The sequence below is a fragment of the Ciconia boyciana genome, chromosome 4 (assembly GCF_034638445.1).
Source record: "Ciconia boyciana chromosome 4, ASM3463844v1, whole genome shotgun sequence".
Classification (NCBI taxonomy): domain Eukaryota; kingdom Metazoa; phylum Chordata; class Aves; order Ciconiiformes; family Ciconiidae; genus Ciconia; species Ciconia boyciana.
Window position 1 is genome coordinate 55118602 of NC_132937.1, and position 21594 is coordinate 55140195.

The following is a 21594-nucleotide window of genomic DNA, read 5'->3' on the forward strand; positions in this document are numbered from 1 at the left end:
AGAAAGGAAAAGCCACTAGATCCCTGTGACTACAGTCTCTTAACACACGTATCAAGTTTGTGGCAGCATAAGGTAGAGCACCAGCCTCCTGCAGCCACCTCCCTCCATGCAGGCTCTGGCAGAAGATGAAGGGGTAGCATTTCTGATTCCCCCACTAGACACAGCCTGTTGGGGAGTGCAGGCAGTGCCAGTCAGAGCAATGTAAGGGTCTGCCTATCCTTTCCAAGGCCAAGGAGGATTACTTCTTGCAGACAAAAGCTGTGGCTTGGTCTAAAGCCTCGTTTTGGCATGTTCTGTGACTTACAAAGCCACGCGGTGCTATCACTAACAGTGGGGTTATCAGGCTGTACTTCCCTGAGCTGTAGGGCAGCAACCAAGGTTAACACACTTAGCTAGCCTGAGGTAAGTGCAACACAGATGGAGGAACTGACCACCCTTATGCAAGCAAAATAGGCTGGCTTTCAATCCCTTACCACAAATCATCATCACCTGGGAAGGGCCTATCAGTTTGTCTCATTCAGTTTCCTGCAAAAACAGAATGGAAAACAATCCATTTGGGCTTATCAAAGTATTTCCCATGTTTGTTCATAAAGTTTCTCACTTGTAAGACTACAGAGGATACATCTCTTTTCCTGCTTTCTTATTTCTTTTCTCAAACCAAACAGCTACTCTGCCACAATAGGCAGATAAATCATCCCATGCCAGCCTGCAAATGTGAGCAGTAAGTGACCTCTAGCGCTCATCCTCACGCTAGAGCTTGGCCAAGTGCCCAGATGCCCATACTGATGGCATGGACTGATGTAACTATCAACGTAATCACAATTTACAAGTTACTTATCCTGCAATTCAACTGCAGAGAATAGACCTTCAGGCCTTCCTAGGTACTTTCTGCCCTTTGACTGAGCTATCCTCCCAAGGTGGATATGTAGGTAGGCCTTATGAGGGGAGGGTGATGCCACCTAAACTAAAAATGGAAGGATACAAGATAGCAGTGCAACCAGTGACAAGAGCTGCAGGAACTCCTCCGGCACCACAAGTTCCTGCCTCCCATGGCAGGAAAAGGGAGAATAGGTACTTAAAGCACCCAATACACCTAACAGCTATTCCATGGGAGGACAGCATCCCTATTCTCTTTCCCTGTAAGCCAAAGGAAAACAAAACCAAACCCCTAAACCGCAGCTCAAAGGAGCGTATCTTTAAGTGTATAATTAGACACAACTCCTCCTCCTGACTCAGCTTCTCTTAAATGCCACAAGACTCTCCATTGTGCATCATGAGTGACTATACAGAATACCTACAAACTAGCCAAAACTGACCTGGGACAGCAGCACAAGCAGAAGAGGGACAGGAGACCCAGCAAAATGGTCTGTTCTGTCTATGTGTGCTTCAGAGTGTTTGGAAGCATGGCTGCATGCACTTTTCACTCATTGTCTCCCTTTGAAACGGGAGGTGCAGGTACAGTTGTAGTCAGTCCTGGAAAGGATACTGCATCATGAAAAGTAAAGGCTGGGTACCAACACCATGTCAAAATCACATGAATTGGGCTATAAATGTGCAGCTCTGTCCTCTGCAGTGTTTAGGACCAGCTATTTTGCATGTGCAATAACTGTACAAAGCAGAATCACGTGCAGGGGATTTCACGAAATGTTATGTAGGCGTGTAGAGATTTTAAAATTAACTTCCATGGAAAGATTAATTGGTATTAACTCTATGAGAAACATGCAAATAACTTCAAATGACCACATTTCCCATTGAGATTTTCAGTTTAAGTAATCAAGGCAGACATTGTTTGCCTACAATCAGATTGAATCTACCGTCTGTGTAGCACTAATTTAGAGAGATCACTTGCTGTAGCTTGAGTCATGCAAAACCTAGGATGTATTCCATAAATTATCTAATGCTACTGTGAATGAAGCAGTTGTGCTACTTCCAGCATCAGCAGAGGGAACACCCATTTAACACTACACTACAGGATGCAAATTTGGAAGAAGCAGCTGCCTCTCACAGTTGCTCCTGCCAACCAAGTAAGGCTATTCAGCAACTTGCCTGCAGCAACCAAGATCAGTTACCACGTTGTGATTCAGGTTCTCTCTTGCCTCCTCCCCACTGTCAAGCCTTTTCAGGGGCCCCTCTTACAACCAGTTCTTTTTTTTTTTTTTTTAAATGTTAAGAGTTCAACACTAGGTAGTTATGCTGCTGGACAGCATAGCAAACAGGTAACCTCCTTAAAGAACTGGGAACTGATTTCAGCGAGAGATATTGGGAATGTAGGCTGCTAGTCCAGTTGTTGAACTGTCTGAACAGAGATGTCAGTTTTGCTTTTGTTTTCAAGCAAGTGTTCATGATCCTCCGATGAAAGGCACTGTAGAAGTTTCTAAAAATACCATGTTGCCAAACAGCCTTTCCCCCCTTCCTTTCCAGGCAATCTCTTTAGACTGCTGTTTGTCATCAGCCTGCAAAATCACACAAGTCAGTCAGCCCAGTCCTACTTAAATGATTCATAAATCCAATTATGTCTGCTTCTTTATACAGTAAGCTGGGCCCTAACAGATTCAACCTGCAGGATTAGAGGATGTGTAGGTAGCCGACCTCTGACTCTTAAACTGCTCAGGAGCTACATGTGGTTCAAACACACAGCTCTACACTTGGGTTAAGTCACATGTATAGCACAGTAATCTTAATCTCCATCTTGAGGGAACTGGAGAAGAGGAGCCATGAATACTATCTTGGCACTTGTTACCATGTGTAGCAGTGAATCCAATGGAGGGCCACCAGGATGGTGGGGGCTGAAGCACTGGCCCTGCAAGAGGAGGCTGTGGCAGCTGGACTTGTTCAGCCTGGATGAAGGATGGCTTCAGGACACCTAACAGCACTGGTGCCAACAGGAGGAGATGGAGGAGATGCAGGCAGGTTCTTAACAGTGGTGTGGGGTGGGAGGGTAGAAGATCATGCGCAAAAGTTCAAACAAGAGAGGTTCAGATGGATACAAGGAGAAAAATTTTCCCCATGAGGGCAGCCAAGCCATGGACCCAGGGCACAGAGAGACTGTACCATCTCTGTCCTTGGAGGTTTTCAAACCCCAACGGGGTAAAGCCCCAAGCAACCTATTCTGATCTCACAGCTGACCCTGGTTTGGGCAAGAGGTTGGGCTAGAAACCTCCTGAGGCCCCTTTCCATCTCTGGCTTCTTCCCCCTTCCCCCTTAGGCGCCTCCAGAACCTAACCTATGCAGGAACCTATAATTCCTGGGTTACTGCATGACTCAAGTGCTAGCTTAAAGCAGAGCAACACCTTCATTATCCTCCCCCTTGTCTCTGCTTCCAAAGTACAGCTTGTGATTATGCAGCATAAAGATTTTGGCATGCAGCTTGCAGGGTCTGGTACGTTTGCCATCTCTGGTCTAGTGTAAGGATGCACAGCTCTGCACACTTTCCAGGTTTCAAAGCAGCAATTTGAAGGCTATTATTTTAGAAAGCACAGATGTCCCTGGAAGGAACACAGAGCCCAACATAAACAGCATCCCACACTTCATACATACTTCTTCTGGGGTAATCAACAGTACAAAATCCTCTGTGGCTCACCTGGCCACTTATTTGGACCTTCTCATGGTGAGGATTTTTCTTTTTTTAGACATACAGATTTACCTAGATGCTTCAAATCAACAAAATTTAAAACACATAGGTAAAGATTTAAAGCAAGAAGCAGCACTGCTCTAAGCCATTTATAAACTCAATTTCAAGTTAACAAAAATGAAAAAAAAAATTTACTGTGACAAACACTGTTATATGCTGAACAACTAGGAACAGCGCTAGAGATATTAACAGTATGAAATACAGTAATATAGCATACTTTTCTCATCAGTTTTGAAATATTAACCATCAGTTCTACTAGATCTCACACATCACAGGTTTATTCTGCTGAAAAACAGCACAAGACTGCTTGTTTTGTTTGTTGCTACATCTTTGCAAAGAACATGCGAATTAGAAAATATAGACATATAGCATGTTTCACAGAATAGATAAAAAGCAGCATGAAAATATGCAAAGGTGTTTGATAACAGTCAACAGAAAATTATAGTGGGGAGAATAAAGACAGACAGTCTATTTATTCTAAACACATTTTCATCTGTGCAATGTTTTAAACTGCACTGCAGTGTCTTGAAAATTACACTGGTAAGGCAAGCAAATGAAATAGTGTGACCTATTGCTAGAGAGTGAAACAGGGACTGAAGAGTGACTCTACCTGAAAACACACACACCCCCCTCTTCCTCTACGGACTATGCACATTGAAGCAACTTTCTTTGGCATAAGCACTTTGACCTCTATTAATTTAAGAAGCTACAAAAGCTAGTACTGTTATTCTAAAGAATGAAATAACGAAGTAGTTTAAACAGATCCAAGCCACACAAGTGTGTACTCTTTTTCTTCTCAAATACCATACAAAAGTGTGTATCAACATGTGAAAGGAAATCTCTTCCCCACCCCCAACTTGTTCATTTTAAATAGAAGGCGCCACATTGAGCACATTCTGTTTGAACATGCATTTTGCTTACATCTCATTTCCTTCCTCTCTTCTCCATGTTTCTTGACTATTCCTTGCAAGGCTGTGAAACAATCGTCTGCTTTTAGCAATTTATCTGCCTTCCCTCACTACAAATCAAGCCCTACAACATCAAAAAGTTTACCATGGTAATCAACTCTTAGGGCTCAAATTAATTAGGACAAGACAGTAAAGAAAACAAAGATCCCATTCGCATGGAGATCATTATACTTATTAAGAACAAGCAAAAGAATATGCAGAATGTACAAGACGTAACATACACAAAACTTTATTGTTAATTTTTTTCTGATACAGAGGTTAATTTAAAAAATAAAGCTCCAGATAGCAGTTCTTCAGCCAAGTTAGTCCTTTAGAGCACTAAAACCATGCTTCAAAGCTCTGCCTCTCCCCATCCCATTTATACTGGCAAACCTCCGGCTGACGAGCTCATTAAGAAATAAAGCAGTTCTGCAGCTCTATTCTGTAATAGCTCTATTCAGTAAGGTCCCAGTGAAGGTACTATGCTCACTTTTGGGTGCTGCTCTTCAGGAAGGACTGAAATGAGCTGGTTAGAGTCCAAGGCAGCAAGGGAGAATCATGAGAACAGTCATCAGGGACAAAGCAGATGGACACAGCCTCCCCAGTCATTCACTTGCCAGTTCCACAACTCCTGGGAGCCCACAGGCAATGTGGCTGGATGCAGCTTCTGAGGCGTCTTTCTCTAGTGGATACATGGTTCTGGAGTTTCTTTCACTAAGAGTTGGGCTTGCAAGTACCCACGTTCCCTGCTGTAAGGTTTGCATACCATACCATATTCTTGAAAGTTTTTTGAGGAAAATGCTAGAGTCTGCCTGAGACCTCAACTGGGACATTCCTGCCTAGCTATGCTTCACTGATATTCTCGTATCATATTTTCCGCCACACAGTGCCCTAAGTGAACAGGGCTTGCTTGTTTGTTATTTTATATAATGTCAATGTCTCCCTTTTTTTTTTTTTTGCTCTGCTATCATGTCTTTAGAGTCTTAATAACTAGCATCCTCCCCCCCTAACTCCCAGAACATTAAACTAATAGATGAGTAGCTTTGGTTAAGTATATCACAAATTAGAAACACAGGACAACTGACACCCACATTTCCAAGTAAATTACTAAAGCAGCAATAGCTATTCACCTCTCAAGAATGAAAGATAAGTCAATTATAGTTTTGTGACTCACCAGCATAAAAAACCTTTGCTCTCTTAAAATTGTCATCTGTTAATGACTTACAAAAACAAGCCAAGCATGTTTGATTGACACATAAGACTAAGGACGCATTTTATATTCTCTCTGGAAGCACTAGAGAAAAGGTTTCAAAAGCAAGGTTAAGATGCCAAAAGGATTATATTTACCTTAATGATGTACTACAAGAAAATATGCAGCAAAACAACTCTCCCTGTGTGTGGCTATTCTGTTTCCCAGGACTCTACTGACTCACTAAGCAATTCCCATTAATATTACCCTCTGTGCTTAAGTCCCAAACCCATGCTAAATATTTATATTTGCTGAAGACATCACCATAGATTAAATCCACTCTTTACCAATGTTTAGCTAAGACATGAACTAGTACAGGCCTGTGCATTATTATTTGTATAACTTTAGCAGAATATTGAGTTCACTGCAGAAGTCTCTCCTCTTCTGGAGGCCTGTTGTATATCATCAACCTTTCAGCAAATGTGCGTGTGCTCATTCTAAGTTGCTTTGGGAATCCAAAAGAACTAGTTCTGATTTCAACGTATTGCTCTTAAGTACAGTTTCTTAAAACGTTTTAAAAACACAGCTAAAAGAATGAACATTATAGCTAGCACATGACAAGAATCTGTCATTTTAAACTAATGGCCAGTTCTAACTGTTGCAACTTGACTAGTACCTTGTGAGGAATGATGATTTTTGAGTGTCTCTGTCTACTTGCTGTGAGATGCTTTGGGCTTGATACACAGCTGTGCTCCCAGTCCCACTCACAAGGAGATGGCAGTGCAGTAGTTTGCTCCCTGAAAAACAAAGTTTCATTTAAGTCATGCATAATTACAAAGGAGTGACTGTGAAGCCTGGGACACTGAAGTCCTAGAGATAAAGAGGATATAAAATATATTCCCCTGGTTAGTTTGGCATGCTCTAGCTTCCCTGGCAATCGAGTGGAAACAGTGCTTGAATAAAGGAGATAGTTGGCAATATTTACACTTGCAGCAACACTGCAAACTTCAATTCAAGCACTGTCCCTCATCAGGCATCCACGCAAGCCTGCACACAAGGCAACAATGCATTTTTGCAAGCTAAATAGGGTACAGACAGGAAGCATGCTTATATTCCCTTTGTTGCACTGGTCCTCTCCACAAGGCATTTGGGCTTTTTGTTTTAATTTAGTCTTAGTCTGATAGCTTAGTTTGCACAAGATTGTACAAAGTTAAGCCAGTAAGAGCATTGTATCGTAAGCATAAGCTCAGTAAGAACAATCAGATACATGTGCTCCAGTTATTTAAATTGGTAACTTAACAACTACAGTTGCCAAATGACAGAAAAGAAACGATTCCCAATGTCATTTTCTACTCTTTCCCCTGCTCAACAGGACTCAGCTACCCCACTTCTGCACAAGCAGTATGTTAGCTTCTGTTCAGCATCCCTGTCAGAGGGCTCCTCCTCTCCCCCACCCCATGTCCTAGCGCTTGATTATCCTGTGTAGGAAAACAGAAAATGAATGGTTTAACTAAGATGAAGGAGGAACTTTTGACAGAAATAGAAACAGAAGCCAGTGGTTAGGGTGTGTTGGTTGGGTTTTATTTTAAATGAAAACCAACACACATCTTGATCATCTTAATTCCTCTCAAAGTGCATCTTTCCAAAGTGTTCCATCTTCAAAGAAGGATATAGCCAGACTTCCCTAGAATAATATCTTATCCATACTTCTAACAGGTTTGGGTTTGTGGTTTTTTTTTTTTTCCTCTCCAATGTATATGGTTTTTTAAAATTCTGGTTAATACTCCATTAGCCATTTCTAAATAGCAGGAGAGCCATGAGAAAGAGATACTGAAAGAATTCTGCAGAACTTCCCCAATTATGCAAGTCTACCCCACATTTTATGGATGTGTCTTGTGTGTGGCATCAACTTTTTCCTGAGCACAATCATAATGAGGTGCCAGGTTCAAAAAAGCAAATTTAAAACTTCTAAGATATTTAAAAAATACATTTGGTCTCAGATTAACTTCTTAAAAACTTCAAAAATAGAAGCACCTGCCAGACATCACATTGTGAAACTAGAAAGTCCTTTTCCCTCTCTGATGATTCTACCAGCATAAAAGCATCCTTCTAAAAGTAATAAACTACCGTTTTAGATCAAGGCATGGTTTCTGAAGTCACAGAACAAAAGGATGCTTAATATGAATTTCTGTGATCACCAAAGAGCAGCAAGGAGCTATGCTGTGCATTATGAACAAACATCAGCTTTATTGTTCCACGTTGTGCACAGAATACTATTCCGGAGGCTGCAAGGAAGTTACAGAAGCAAGCTAAACCCAAACTACCACCGCTGTCATCATTTTGCCTCTGCATGAAGATGCCAGAAGTTATAAAAATCGATCTGTCACAGAAATCACATCACTCTTCCAAGCAAAAATGGAAGTAGAAAAACATACATTATAATGCCTTTGATATGGAAATGTAAATGAATGCCTTAACAAGATAGCATATTTACCTTTCCCACTTTCTTTTGCACCTCAGTCTGGGTTTTTAATCAGGATTTTCACAACTTTCAAGTGATGGCATTGGAGCTGGCATCACACTCGAATGCTAATTTTTATTTTAGGAGATGATTAAGATAAATAAAGGAAGTATTTGAGTCAAGCATGCACCTGATTTTGTGCAGTGAGGAGACAACAGATGAGGACCTCTATATCCTACAGTCAGTACCAGGTTTTGGAAAACGTCTCATTATGGTGATTTTTTTCCCCCACTATATACACACACACACTTTTAAAACACCTTTTTTATAAGGATGTGACAGGGTACCTCTAGAAGTTGAGTGATAAGCTGATGTTAGCAAAGTGAGGTATTGATTTGCTTATGCCAGTTGGACAGAATAAGCAGTCTGCAGCTACAAAAAGAACAGCGCTTTTTTCTTCAACTCACAGTTCACTTTGCCACAATTGCTGGTTAGCAACCTTTAGCTCCCTGAAAGTTTTAATGAAAACATAAATGGGATCCCTATTACAGTCCAATGACAACAGCTTTTCTGCTTTTATGAAACTGTTGGAATGGCAAATCCAAACATAATCCAAATACATCTTAACCAGTTTGGAATTCCAAGCGTGTACAACAATCGCATCAACTAAACCTCTCCCTGAAAGGAGGGAGATGCCCGATTAAGAATGCTGGAAATAAAAACAAATATTAACAGGGTAGTGTCTTTTGCACTTTGATACTGATTAACACTCAGATTGTGTTTAGGTAGATGAAAGCCAAGCAGTCCCAGCCACAAAACAAAAAATAATGGATTCTAAAGTTAGCAAGTTTCATATTTAGATGGCTTGTTTCAAGCTGTGACTCTGGCCAAACAAATCTACTTGAAAACAAAGAGGAATTCTGCAAGAATGTACCATTACTTTCCAATGCAGCTTCTCAAAGTATCAAGAGCAATCATGCACTGTTTTATCAACATGTAAAGAATCGCCGCAAAATTCAAAGAGATTGGCACATAGACAACTTAGATGAAACAATCAAAGGAAGTCACAGTCTAGGACACTCCACTGTGCTGTGTCCAGATACATTGTACTGAGAACCCCTTTTAATGAGCAGATTTTTAACAAAAAGCCCTACAAGCACTCATTAACACGATACCAGAAACTTAGGACCAACTTGAAGAATACTTATGTTGATAAGAGGCTGGAAACTGTTGGCATCAGCATATTTTCTAGACAAGTTCGTGTGGTTTTGGTGATGCAACAACAACAACAACAAAATATCATATGGTGCACTGTATTTTAATTGCTTTTACTGTTGCTACCACCATTGGAGGATGTGCTCTTGTGGAAAAATTAGGGGATAAATCTGAGTTCAGGTATAGCCAAACAGTCACAGTTTTACTCCAAGCTTTTCTTTGAAGTCTTGCTTACACAAAACTATTCCAAACCAGTACAAACATATTAATTGCTCTTGAACAAAAGCCGCTCACATTTTGCACTCCTCTGCAATGTCTGAAACAAAGTGACAGCACTCTAATGTGTAACAAAAACAGGAGAAAGTAAAGGGCTGTGAAGACACCTATCCATTGATGATACTCGTATAGGGGAAGGTGGGAGAGAACGACAATCCCCTTTCACACACACCGTAAGTTTTTGAGGGAAACAGTTATGAGCAGAAAGTATTTTCTGAAGCCTAATACCCAAGTTGTGTGGTACAGAAAAGCAGCCTGGATTGTTTTTAACAAAACCAGAATGCTCATTATTTCAAATTTTTAACATTAATAGCCTTAATTGCCTTCTCTTTTAATAACTAAACTTTCCTTCAGGGAAACAGTATTCCTAAGTATGATGAACCCTTGCTTCCTAGCAGACAAGGAAAGTTGCACACACAGAGAAAAGTGTTTTTCTTTTCGACTTTTAGAAGCTGCTAGTTCTCTCATGGATAAAACTAAAATATGTATATTTTTAAATGGGGGGAGGGGGAACACAAACATAGGCACATCAGCTTAGTAGTCAAAATAAACACAAACCAACCACTTAATTTTCATTCTGATGAGTATACACCTGTTTATCCTCTCTGTCCTTCAGCAAACTCCTGATTTAGAAATAACACCTTCTCCTACTTATTCTACTAGCCAAGGACAAGTAGTACACAGAAATCTCTAATGAAACCACAAAGTTTAACTACAACTGCAGAAGGTACACCATTTGGAAGGTACAAAAAAAAAGATTACCTGTTTTATGAATGACTCTCCCCTTTTCTGATAACAAGTTTTAAAATTGCATGATTCAAGGTGAGCACAGGTTTTCCCACAGTTACTCACTGATTGCTTTTTAACACTTACCCTGGATGTTGCCACAGATTTGCATGTCTACCCTCAGGAAGCAGCTCCCTCTTGTTAAGGGGAGTAATACCTATCGCTGCTTCTAAAATAGTTATATATTTCTTGTACCGCATCCTGCCTCTCAAGAGTTCCACCACGCTAAATTACCATCCAAACACAGATGCTGCAACTGAAGCCATGCCTCTTCACTTATCTGAACTGCTGCTTTTCAAAACATGCTGTGAGTTTGAAGCGTAAAAATAATGCTTTTTCCCCTCTCCCAGGCTTGAAGAGTTAGCAGGAGAGAGAAAAGAAAAACTCCTACCAGATTCCCCTGAAACGTCATTGTTACATAATTCGATCTTTGAATAAGACACTAATGAAAATGATTGAAGAGACAATCACGGTTCTAAGCCTGGCCGGATAATGCACACTCTCCAATTGACTAATCCTTTGCTAAATCTCTGCTGTCTATAATCTTTCAAGTACTAATGGAGCACTAGGTAAGTTCTCTGTCAAATCCATCCAGGGAATAAGAGAGATCTCCACAGTAAACTTGAGACTGTTTTAGACACTGTGACAGACAAAAATAGCTTTTGCTTCAACTTTTCCTCTCAGCACCAGAAAGCTCTGTATATTTGAAGTGTTATAAGGGATTTATCTGATCTGTTCGTAAAGGCATGGAGAAATATTTCCTTACATGACTTGTATGGAATTAAGAAAGCTGAAGAGTCCCATTATGATACCTACTAGTCATTCAAATGTGCCTCACACAATGTCAGGAGCCACTTTCCATGTCAAAATTGTTCTAGCCATCAGGTTAAGTAGCTGCATGCCAAAGACCTCAGGTATTAACTACAAAGGTGGAGACAGAGGTACATGTTGAAGTAACAGTGACATTTTGGACGTGCTGCAGCACTGCCAAATTGCAGTATTAAAAAAGATGTACTTGATTGCAAAAAGACTAAGGAAATGCTGTTGTAATGCTACTTAGATACTAAGATAGTAAGATATGAAAGTTTTATATAGAATTATATATAAATACTATGTATTTATGCAGTAATATGAAAATGTAAAAAGAACAGATGGGGCAGGAAGACTGAAGACTTCAGCTACGACTTCCTCTGTAAACTGCACATTTTAGTTATTCCTTAGTATTATTAGACATGTCTGTCTTTCTGTTGGGGTGACTTCGTATTGCATGCTACTTATTTAGAACCACAAGCTTTCATTACTTATACTGTTAAGAGCTGAATATTTTACAACAAGATTCATATAACCATTGCCAGGTGCTGTATTACAATCCTGTGTTACCCATATTTGGTATTTAATATTCAGCCAAATTTGTAGGTTAACACATGAACACACTGAAGTCTCTCAAGTTATTACTAAACAGTAATCCGTAGGACTGATCTTAGAAGAGCAAAATAAAATTAAGCATTTTTTAGATTGAGGGAATACCACTACAAACAACTGTCAGAGGGAAAAATTTAGTTTTCACCTACCTTAGTTGCATGTGGATACGTAAGGAATATGTAGTCTGAAAGTTTGTGATGTATTAAGGAAATTAATTAATATATTAAAACCACAGAAATTAAATTAAGCAAATAATTACTTATCCAGGTCTTAACTACAACTTCAAACATCTGTATACAAAGTATTAAGAAGCTTAGGAAAGCAAAGTACTACTAGAAGCTTCCAAGCACAGCTAATGTCATTAAGCCTGCATGCATCCTGACTTCTGATAGCTTTGGCAGCTCTATTGCAAAGGCAGTACTGACTAGCAAAGACAAGATAAGAAGCGTGCAGTTTTTTGAATATTCCAGTTTTTAAGAACCTTCTGACTGTAGCAGTCCATGACAATATTCAATTTTACTTAAATGCAGAAACATTTTGATAAAATCCAGTCTTCCCTCAAAGTCAGCTTTGTTAGCAACATCAGTATTGCTACAGTTTCTCCTATCAAGTTTTGGTACTTCTTTCTGTCTGCCCCTTAACACTTTTTAACCCTACATTTTCCCCTTATAGATCTAAGAAACAGTTCTTACAAAAACTTCACAAAAGTGCTTTTCAAAGCCAGAGTCCTATGCAAAGTCTAAAAAACATTTAGCACAGCTCTGGTCCATCTTTTGTCTCTTTGGGCAAAGACAATTAATTCTGACTAGAACAGGTGACCCGCAGCTAGCCTCATACACAGAGAAGCCAAGCTCACACAGTAAGCACAAGTTACTCCCAAGTACTGCTTTTGGCTAAATGGTTCATTAAATCTCTGGATATCTAGAGGGAGTAAAACTGACTCAGTTGATAAACTTCCTTCAACTTTATTTGAAAAAAGAAATTCAAAGCTGCTAGTACATCCATTGTTAGTGAAGGATGGCTTTTGCAGAGCAAACAAAAGGTCTAAAACATTCCTTCATCCATTGTTTCCTGTTGGGGAATTATCATCCACTCCCCTCTTCTGGCTTTTTATTTTTTTCAGGAAGAACAAACACCAAGTTTTATTGGAAAGAACAAAGCGCAATTTTCCTAACTGGGAACACACAAGTGAACAAACATAATCTAAGAATTAAGCTGCTAAAAAAAATATTTGCGTCAACTTCAGGAACTCATGTTCCTCAACCGTATCCAAAAAGATAACAGCAAGAAACTGCCTCACAGTTCAGCTAAAAAGATTCGTTGCTTATTCACTATACTTGCATTTTCTGCTAACCTTCTCCCTTCGGATCTCTCACATTAATTACTAATCAGCTTACAAAACAAAGAAAATCCAATAACATGCATTTCTATCAAACTGATATAGTGCATTCTGGCAATGTACCAAAAGGCTTGGAGCACTTGTCATAGCGTTACCAAGCTACAGTGTCTATAAGGAAAGAGGACTCCAAGAAAACTGTCAGCTTTTCTTTATCTGTTCCAAAGTCCCCTACTCTTTTCTGTGCTTCCTTAGCTGAAACGGGGGGGTGTTTCAGTCTTGGGGCAGTGATTTCAACCTGGCTGAAATTCTACAAATGACTTTTGCAAAAGCAGTTCTGAAGTTTTCTTATTTTCATTCACATCGTAAAAACTGTAGACTCAATTGCAGTGGATGGTTTGGAAAGACGTATTTCAGGGAATGAAGAAAGAATGACAGAAGCTCTTTTCAGCATTAAAGAAACATTTATGAGATCAAAGTGAAAGCTTCCTTTTGCTCTAATCCTTGACAGATGAAAACAGAGTCATATTCCCTTAATTAGATGTAGAGCATACTTCATGTAAAAACTGATGACAGAAGCACGATCACATCTTCAGTCACGTCAGACCCAACTACAAAGGAGAAAACCACTGCCCAACGTAGCCACAAATTACTTTCCATCTTTGGAAAGAGACAAAATTATTTTCTTTCTCATCTCTCAACAAAAATCTCTGTAACACCTACAGACCAAAGAATTCTCTCATGAAGAGAGCAAACAAACAAAGGTCTCTTACTACATGCTTTTTCTCGGGTGACAAGAGTAACTATGACAGACAGTTGTTAACTTCCAGAACATACGTGTGCTTTGTTTAGACGATATAGCTAAGAAATAGCTTGAAAAACAATCAATGCGTATGTAAAGCTTGATCTGTTGAAACAATCTTGAGGCAAAGGAGCATCAAGGATCAGATTGGTGGCGGGAATGGTTTTGTGGAAGGAGAAGAGGAGGACCTGGAAAATTCTTTCACGCAGCTTCATGGATCGCAGTTGCTTTTGGCCCCTCCTTAGAGATCGGCCCTTGCCTGAACAGTCCATATGTTCCTGGAGATTCTCAGAATCAGCTTACACAAAGTTGTGCTAAGGAGGCTAGAGACACCAGCAGTCAAATCTGCTGGCTATTAAGCACAGCTAGATGATGAAGCAGATGTTAGAATAGAGAGAGCAACCCGGACTACAGACAGCCTTGCTGTTAACAGTGACGTGCAGGAGAGATTTATGGGTTTTCTCTAATGCTGGGGCTGGGGGGCCAGGGGGAAGACTAACAAGGCAAAGCAAATAACAAATAACTTGAACAAATATGTGAAATCTTGGTTTAGATGAAGTCGAACATTGTTGAGTACAGGCAGTTTATCAATACAATTCAGGCTGATGTTAAATAATTAGTTTGGTATGACAGAGTAATGATAACAAAACTCTTTTGGGAGAGGTGTTATTGAGCCAATCTGAGGGAAAAAACAAAGTGGTCCAAAATATCTGAACTCACGCCTAGCTTAATGAAAACATACCCACACCTAACTAGACATCCTAAATCTGACATTTCACACGTATAAAGACCACACCCGAGATAATCTGCATACCTTTAAGAAATAAAAAGAAATTTCTCAAAAGCAGTTCTGGATTGCTGGTGCAGAACAGAAGCAAAGACAACAGCATGGAAAGGGAGCGGGCATTGGGAAAAATCAGAACAAAAAGGGAGTTGTATTTTTCCTTGCACACTTCTTACTGGCCCTACTATTGCATCACACAGTATTTTTTTGTCTGTCATTTTCATGTTATACATATGAAAATACAGCACTAATGAGTTTCATTTTCTTCCTAGATTAGGAACCATGGGCATCTGAGGTCAACACTCAGATACACAATGACAATGCTGACCTAAATTCAGGAAGACTTGGGTAGCTCATGTTTCCTAAAAACAAAGCCTGCAGCTGATGAATACACACCAGAGCAGATGCCGTACAAGATACCAGACCAGAGCTCCCACAGCTCGCTCTGTCATTACTAGGCTTGGATCATAAACATCCTAAATACGTTCACAACTACAAGAGTCATCTAACGCTGGACAGAAAGAAGTTGCCACAGTCTGCATTCTCATTTGAAACAGAAATCTACAATACTCCCTAGAAACATGCACTTTCAAAAAGCAATAATCTGATTTAAAAGAAAACAAAAACCAACAATAACAAAACAACTAAAAAACAACCCAAACATTAATAGTTTAAGTTGTGAAGTGACCTGGAGTATCTTCGCTACTGGATGAAGCTGATTAACTCCCATCCTGCACTCAGTACCTGTGTTAATTATGTAATATTTAAGTAAAAAATAACGTCAGTCCTCTACTGTTAAATGCAGGCTTTGTTTGGTTAAAAAAAAAAAAATTGTGGCAAGTTCTAAATCACAATTTACATGTTTGGGGGGAAAAAAAAAAATTACTTTCTGAAGTGGGACCAGGATAGCCCTAGTACTGGTAGAAGACCGTCAAAGGGCAACAGAAGGCTCCACACACTCTGGGGACAAGAAGTAAGCACACTTTACAAGGGAGCAGACATAAGGAACTAACTCAGTGCTGCTCTTCCTGAGGAAGAGGATAGGTTCGAATAATTGAGAAAACCACCCCGTGGTCGAACAGCTCTATTACGACAAAAGCATCTGGGAGAGAAATCTGTGTAGAAATTAAACCGAGTACTTCTCTGCGGATTCCCAAACAACTTAGAGTACTTGGTCACAGGACTGAAACCAAACCTTTAACTGTGAAGGACGACATGCACCGGTGTGCATATGTCAGCATGGCCATGCAAAACCAGTCATACTCACTTTGGTGCTGCAATCTTTGTAGGTAAGTCACCATTTGCAAACATTCTTCACTATGGCAAGATCCATATATTAGAAGATAGGCCTAAAAATTATGCCCTATATCCTTATTGCCATAAATGTTTGTTTTACAAATAGATCATCCCATTTTTGAGGAGTCTTCTAAAGTTCACAGAAATTCACTGCAATTTGGGATTAAGATTCACAGGCCTTATGCAGCTGATGTCAAGGATCAGTTGTCAGATTTAATAAATTCCTTTTTTCCCAGCAATGAGTATTTTCATACTTGTTTGAAAACAAACCAGACATGAAAAATCTCTAACCTCAAACTGTAGCTGTTACACCATGTCGGTGCTTTCTTTCCCCTGTTATCAGAATGACTGGTTCCAGGATTACTACAATAGGATGAAACTGATGCAGCCAAGGCATGACAAAAGTTACACTGTCCTTGAGAATGTAAATACTGTTATTTCAGCAATTAAAAGAGAACAGTCTTGTAACAAGAGATTTCCTTTACCCTACAAGGAAGTTCTGGAGACAGACAATGTTGGTAACTGTTAAAACACACATACAAATGCTATCATCTAAATCTGCTCTAAGTTAAATGCAGCTTTGAAGTAGCCCTGGAATATTAGGCCATTCCCCAGTTGAGGATTACTATGATCCAGGAACTTTCTGACGCTTTTAAGCATCTAGGTTTTAAAAAGGTAAAACACATCCCATTTTGTGAACCATCTCAGTGCCTAAACATTATTTTAATCGCTAAGGAAGATTTCCTGGTTGTCCTTAGAAGACACTGAACCAGGAAAGGGGGGATTAAGCAATCAAAAAAGTATCAGACACTTAATTACTTTGATGCTTCATTCTGAAGAGCTCTGTTGAGATTATAGTTCATGCAAAGTATGGGGATCATCCTAGCCCCACTGCATAATTCCCAGTACTCATCTTTAGCCTCACAAAAATCCAGGATAGTGGCACTGAGCACAGCAGCAGCTACTGATATTGCGATACAGGGCAATGCAGAACGCAATTAAAGTTAGACGCAGTTTCTCCAATCCATAGCGACTTCCTTTTGCAAAGGGAAGAGGAGTCACTGCCGCTACTTGAATGCAATGTTTAGGGCGTAAGAAGATGTTTGCATGTGACAGTCTGGAAGCAATTATAACAGTAAACTCACCTAAAAGTCAAACACGTGCAGAAAGCTTCCTCAGAAGCCTGATTAAAGCCCTCATAAGCACTAGGTTATACCAAGTATAAATCTTACTGACCACGTCTAAATGGCACACACATGCTTACTACATGCAAAGCATTTCCAAGTCTCTTCAGGCAGCCTAATGATCTATCAATGAACACACAAGCAAACTTCCCATGCTTTCCAGTACCTGATCCTTGCCATGCAGACCTCAGGGATCCTGACAAGGGTCATTGCTTGGAAGAGCTTACAGATGGATCCTTAGAGTATGAACGCTTCAGAAACAAAGGAAGCAATTCTACCAGTCATAGGACATGTTTGTTTTCTTTTCTTTTCTCTGAGCCACAGCTGAAATACAGTCCTAAACCTTTAAAATAAAACTCTGCTGAGCAAAAGAAAAGGTAAGTCATTTTGTTTCAAACCATCCCACCTTGACAATTACACCCAAAGGTTAAAACAAAGCATACCTTTGGTGGCCTCTGCTGGAGCCCAGCTGTGGGGCTGAGAGCTTTCAAATACTGTCCTAGCTGTTGGATTTGACACCAGTGTGAGGGACTGGACGGGACAACCGGTTTATAAATCCAAACTAAGGAGCAGATTATTCAGAGATTCCAGCTGTTTTAAGTGAGTAACTATTAGAAAGCAACATTGGAGGTATGGAAGTTTTCAGCTAACTAATCTGAAAGGTGAGTATATGACTCTTACACAAGCATGTTCAGACAGCACGTACTTTTTCATCCTGGAAAAAAATGCAGAGGAAACAGCTTTCAAGGAGGGGGAAAGCAAGGGCAGAGCTGTCTAATAAAGCAAGCGCATGCCACTGGTAGATCAACCTTGACACACCACGATGCAGATCTAATGTACCTGGGCTCCAGCACCGCAAACAAGGCCGACGCCAAGGCACTTTAACAGGGCCATCAAGCATTTGGCTCCTGGAACTGCCTGTTCCTTTGTTTTACAGCTCCCTTGTTAACTTGAAACTTCCCCTGACCCAGTTAGCCAAAGCCCAAGGCACGGCTGGAATCCGCTCGGGATGTGCCAACATAAAGATTTCAGGAATTCTGTGTGTAACAAAGGCAGCTCAAGCCCCCGCCGTCAGAGGCGTGCGCCCGTCGGGCGACCCGCCCCTCCCAAGGGGAAGAAACCCGGGTAAACAAACCCCTGATTCATCGCCGACATCTCTCCCGCTTCCCACGTAGTATCGCACTCTCCCGGAAAGTACTTAGCACGGAAAAAGTCACCGAGAGCCGCTTAATCCCGTTAGGGAAAAGCCGATCCCCGACCCGACCCCGGCTGCTCGCGCGCCCCAGGTGCGCGGCGGCGGGGCCGGGCCGGGCCGGGCCGGGGGTCCCCCGCGGCGGGAGCGCAGCCCCCGCGGACAAAGGCGGCAAAGTGCGCCCGAGGACCGCGGGGGGGGACCCAAAGCGCACGAAGGAGGGGCAGGGAGAAGCCGCGCCGCTCTTCCCCGCAGCGCGGCCCCTGGCGCGGGCGGCGGAGGCAGCGGCGGCGCCGGACGGGGGGGCGGCGGCGGGCGGCGGCGGGCGGTGGAGCGCCGCACCTGCCCGAGGAGAGGGGAGCAGCGGGGAGGCGGCGGCAGCCCGGCCCAGCCCAGCCCGCCCCCCGCGGGGATACTCGCCTGCTCGCGGAGGCAGCCCCGGTGCGGCGGCGGCGTCCGGCTGCGGGCGCAGAGGTCCCGGGAGGCGGCCCGGCGCTGGGACTGCGCGCCCCACCCCGCCCTCCGCCCTGCCCCGCCGCCCGGAGCGGGCTGCGACGGCGGCGCCGAGTCGGAGTCCGGGTGCGAGGGCGGCGCCGAGGCCGAGACCGGGTGCGGGTCCGGGTCGGCTGCGGCTGCTCCCGCCGCGTCGGGCGATTTCCTGCGGGCGGGGCAGCGCGGCCGCACCGGGGCAGGCTCCCGCCGCAGGTGCCGGCCTCGCCCCCAGGTGGGGCGGCGGAGGGGAGGGGAGGGAGGGCAGGGAGGGAAGAGGAGGGGCGGCGGCCGGACGGGGCGGGCGGCGGGCAGCGCGCCCCCTCCGCAGGCGCGGGTACACCTGCTGCCCCCCCCGCCACCCCGGCACGGGTACCCCCTGCTGCCGCCCCCCCAGGTTCAGGGGTGGCAGCTGTCCCCGGCCCCCGGACAGCCCGGCTGTCCCCGGCCCGCGGTCACACGCACACACACGCGCGGCGGCGGGCAGGGGAACAGGAAATACCGGTTGCGGCCCGGTACTCCCCGCCGCTGAGTCACCGCGGCGGGGCCGCCACGGCGGCCTCGCCCTCCCGGCTTTTCTCAGCCGGTCCCGTCTGCCGGGAGCGGGGCCCCGGCTCTGCCCCCGCCTGCCTTGGCCGCCCCGTATTGCCCCCGCGGCGGAGCGCCGACCTGCTGGCGGCCGCAGCAGCTCCCGCGGCCGGTGCCGGCTGCTGGGGGCCGGGGCGGGGCTGGCGGAGCCCTTTCGCCGCCGCGGCTCTCGGGGTGCGCTGTCAGGCAGCCCTGCGTTTCTGCGTTTGTTCCTTTCACATCAACATTTCGTTAGGATCATTGCCCGCCTAAACTTTTCTAACTGGAAGATCTCTGGAACAGCTTTTAAAGCCGCGGTGCAGTGTTCCACCTACGCTTCTGAACCTGCTTTCCCCCTGCCTTTTACCACGGAAGGGCTGCGGCCAGCTTCCCTCCGCTTTAGTGGTGTGTGCTCTGGCAGCTCTGAGGAGCTGGGTGTTCACATCATCACTCACAGCTGAGACACCCAAGATTAGCAGAAGCAGCGCAGCTCCATTTCCAGGCCAGAACACGCAGCGTCACTCTGCGAGCCGTACCAATACTGTTCCCGAAACCTTAACTTACCAACAGGGAACTGCTGGCATTCCACAGGTATCAGCTTTCCAGCATCAGTGATGTCCTGCAGCCGAAATGAGCAAGGCAAGGCCAAACAGCCCTGACAGGATTCTTTGGAGTCGTATTTCTTCTGCATTGCAAAGCACTAAATGTCACCAGGAATTCCTTATCTGCTCTCTTGGGCGGTTAGACCCAGTGCAAGACCCTCTAAAATTAAACAGTGTGCTCCCCCGGTATCAGGCCTGTGAAACCAAATCTACTTACAACTTTTCTGGTTTGTTGCTAGTTGCCGGTGAGAAAGGGCAGATGATTTTTCAGCAGATGCTAAACATTCTCGGTTCCCACAGCATTCGTAATGCAGATTGGTTTCTTCCTCGTTAGGTGCAGGTGATGTTTGTGCAGTATGCCTCATACAGAGATTACGATAAAGAAGGCAAACAGTGTTCTTCATGAAGGTGCTGGACTTTGGAAGGAGGCACTGAAAGGCCTGTTTTATTGACAGCAAATACGAACTGCATTCAGACATTGTATTGAAAAAGCCTGCTTGTAGCTATAGCTAATAATTAACATGCATGCGCATGCAGTAGTCTTCAAGTGACTGCTGCAGTCTAAAAGCTCCGAACAGCAAAACCAAGGGGGAAATACTATTTCAGTAACTTGAGGTTTTCTGTCAGCTGTAGACAGACTCAGCGATCAGTACGTGATACAATACTGCATTCAGGCAGAATCAAGGCATGAGGAGTGGAAATCGAGTCTTACTTCCAGATACGTGTCAGATTATTTGGTTTACACTGTGCTGGGGGTCTGTTTCCTTAATGAATGTTTAAAAACTTAGTCTGTTAGTCCTCTAAATGTTTTCCTTTTTCTGAAGCTACTTTTGTAGTAGTGGCCTTATGATGCTTGGCTAATGGTTCTAAAATGCTGCGAAGAGGAGTAGTACTATTGACATATTTAACATATTCCTAAATTTTTTTAGGAGAACAGTAGAGAACATTGATGGCTAGCAGAAGGGCCTACATCTGGAAACTAACAATGCTTACAAAATTACTCGTTGTAATACTGATCACTTAGCATAATTACCATGACACAAACAATTTTTAAAACAATTTAGCAAATTGGAGAGGGCAGCAACATTATATGGCTTGGTTTAAAGATCTATTGTTTCCTTATCTAAACTTGTCTGTCTTCCCTTAACCTGAACTCCAAAAAAAGTTTGTAATTAATAACTGTTTCAAGAACTTTATTTGTTCATAGCTCTGTTTATTCCACCCCCAGCTGGCTATCTCCTTTGCTAGAGGTCATGAATCTTGTCTTTGTTCTGTGACTGGCAACAGTACAATTTACATAAAAGACAATTTGGGACAGAGGGGGACGTTAACTCCAAACAACTTTTTATTCTCTTTAAACAGGAGTTTAAAAAACAAAATCTCAATAGCAAAATGGACTGGAACGTGTTTGATTG

General features: G+C 42.8%; 1 protein-coding gene across 4 annotated transcripts in view; it reads right to left on the reverse strand.

Moving 5' to 3' along the window:
* Nucleotides 1–19373, reverse strand: part of TJP2 (tight junction protein 2) — a 67558-nt gene extending 48185 nt beyond the window's left edge. The window contains exons 1-2 of one of the 4 annotated variants that reach the window (XM_072858938.1): nt 18942–19373; nt 6444–6564 (exon numbers count right to left, since the gene is read on the reverse strand). The gene's annotated coding sequence lies outside the window, so the exon portion shown is untranslated. Of the gene's footprint in view, nt 1–6443; nt 6565–17772; nt 17794–18169; nt 18264–18941 lie in introns of those variants that run through there. The other 3 variants (XM_072858939.1, XM_072858940.1, XM_072858941.1) reach the window with 3 other exon arrangements.
* Nucleotides 19374–21594: the final 2221 nt, after the last annotated feature.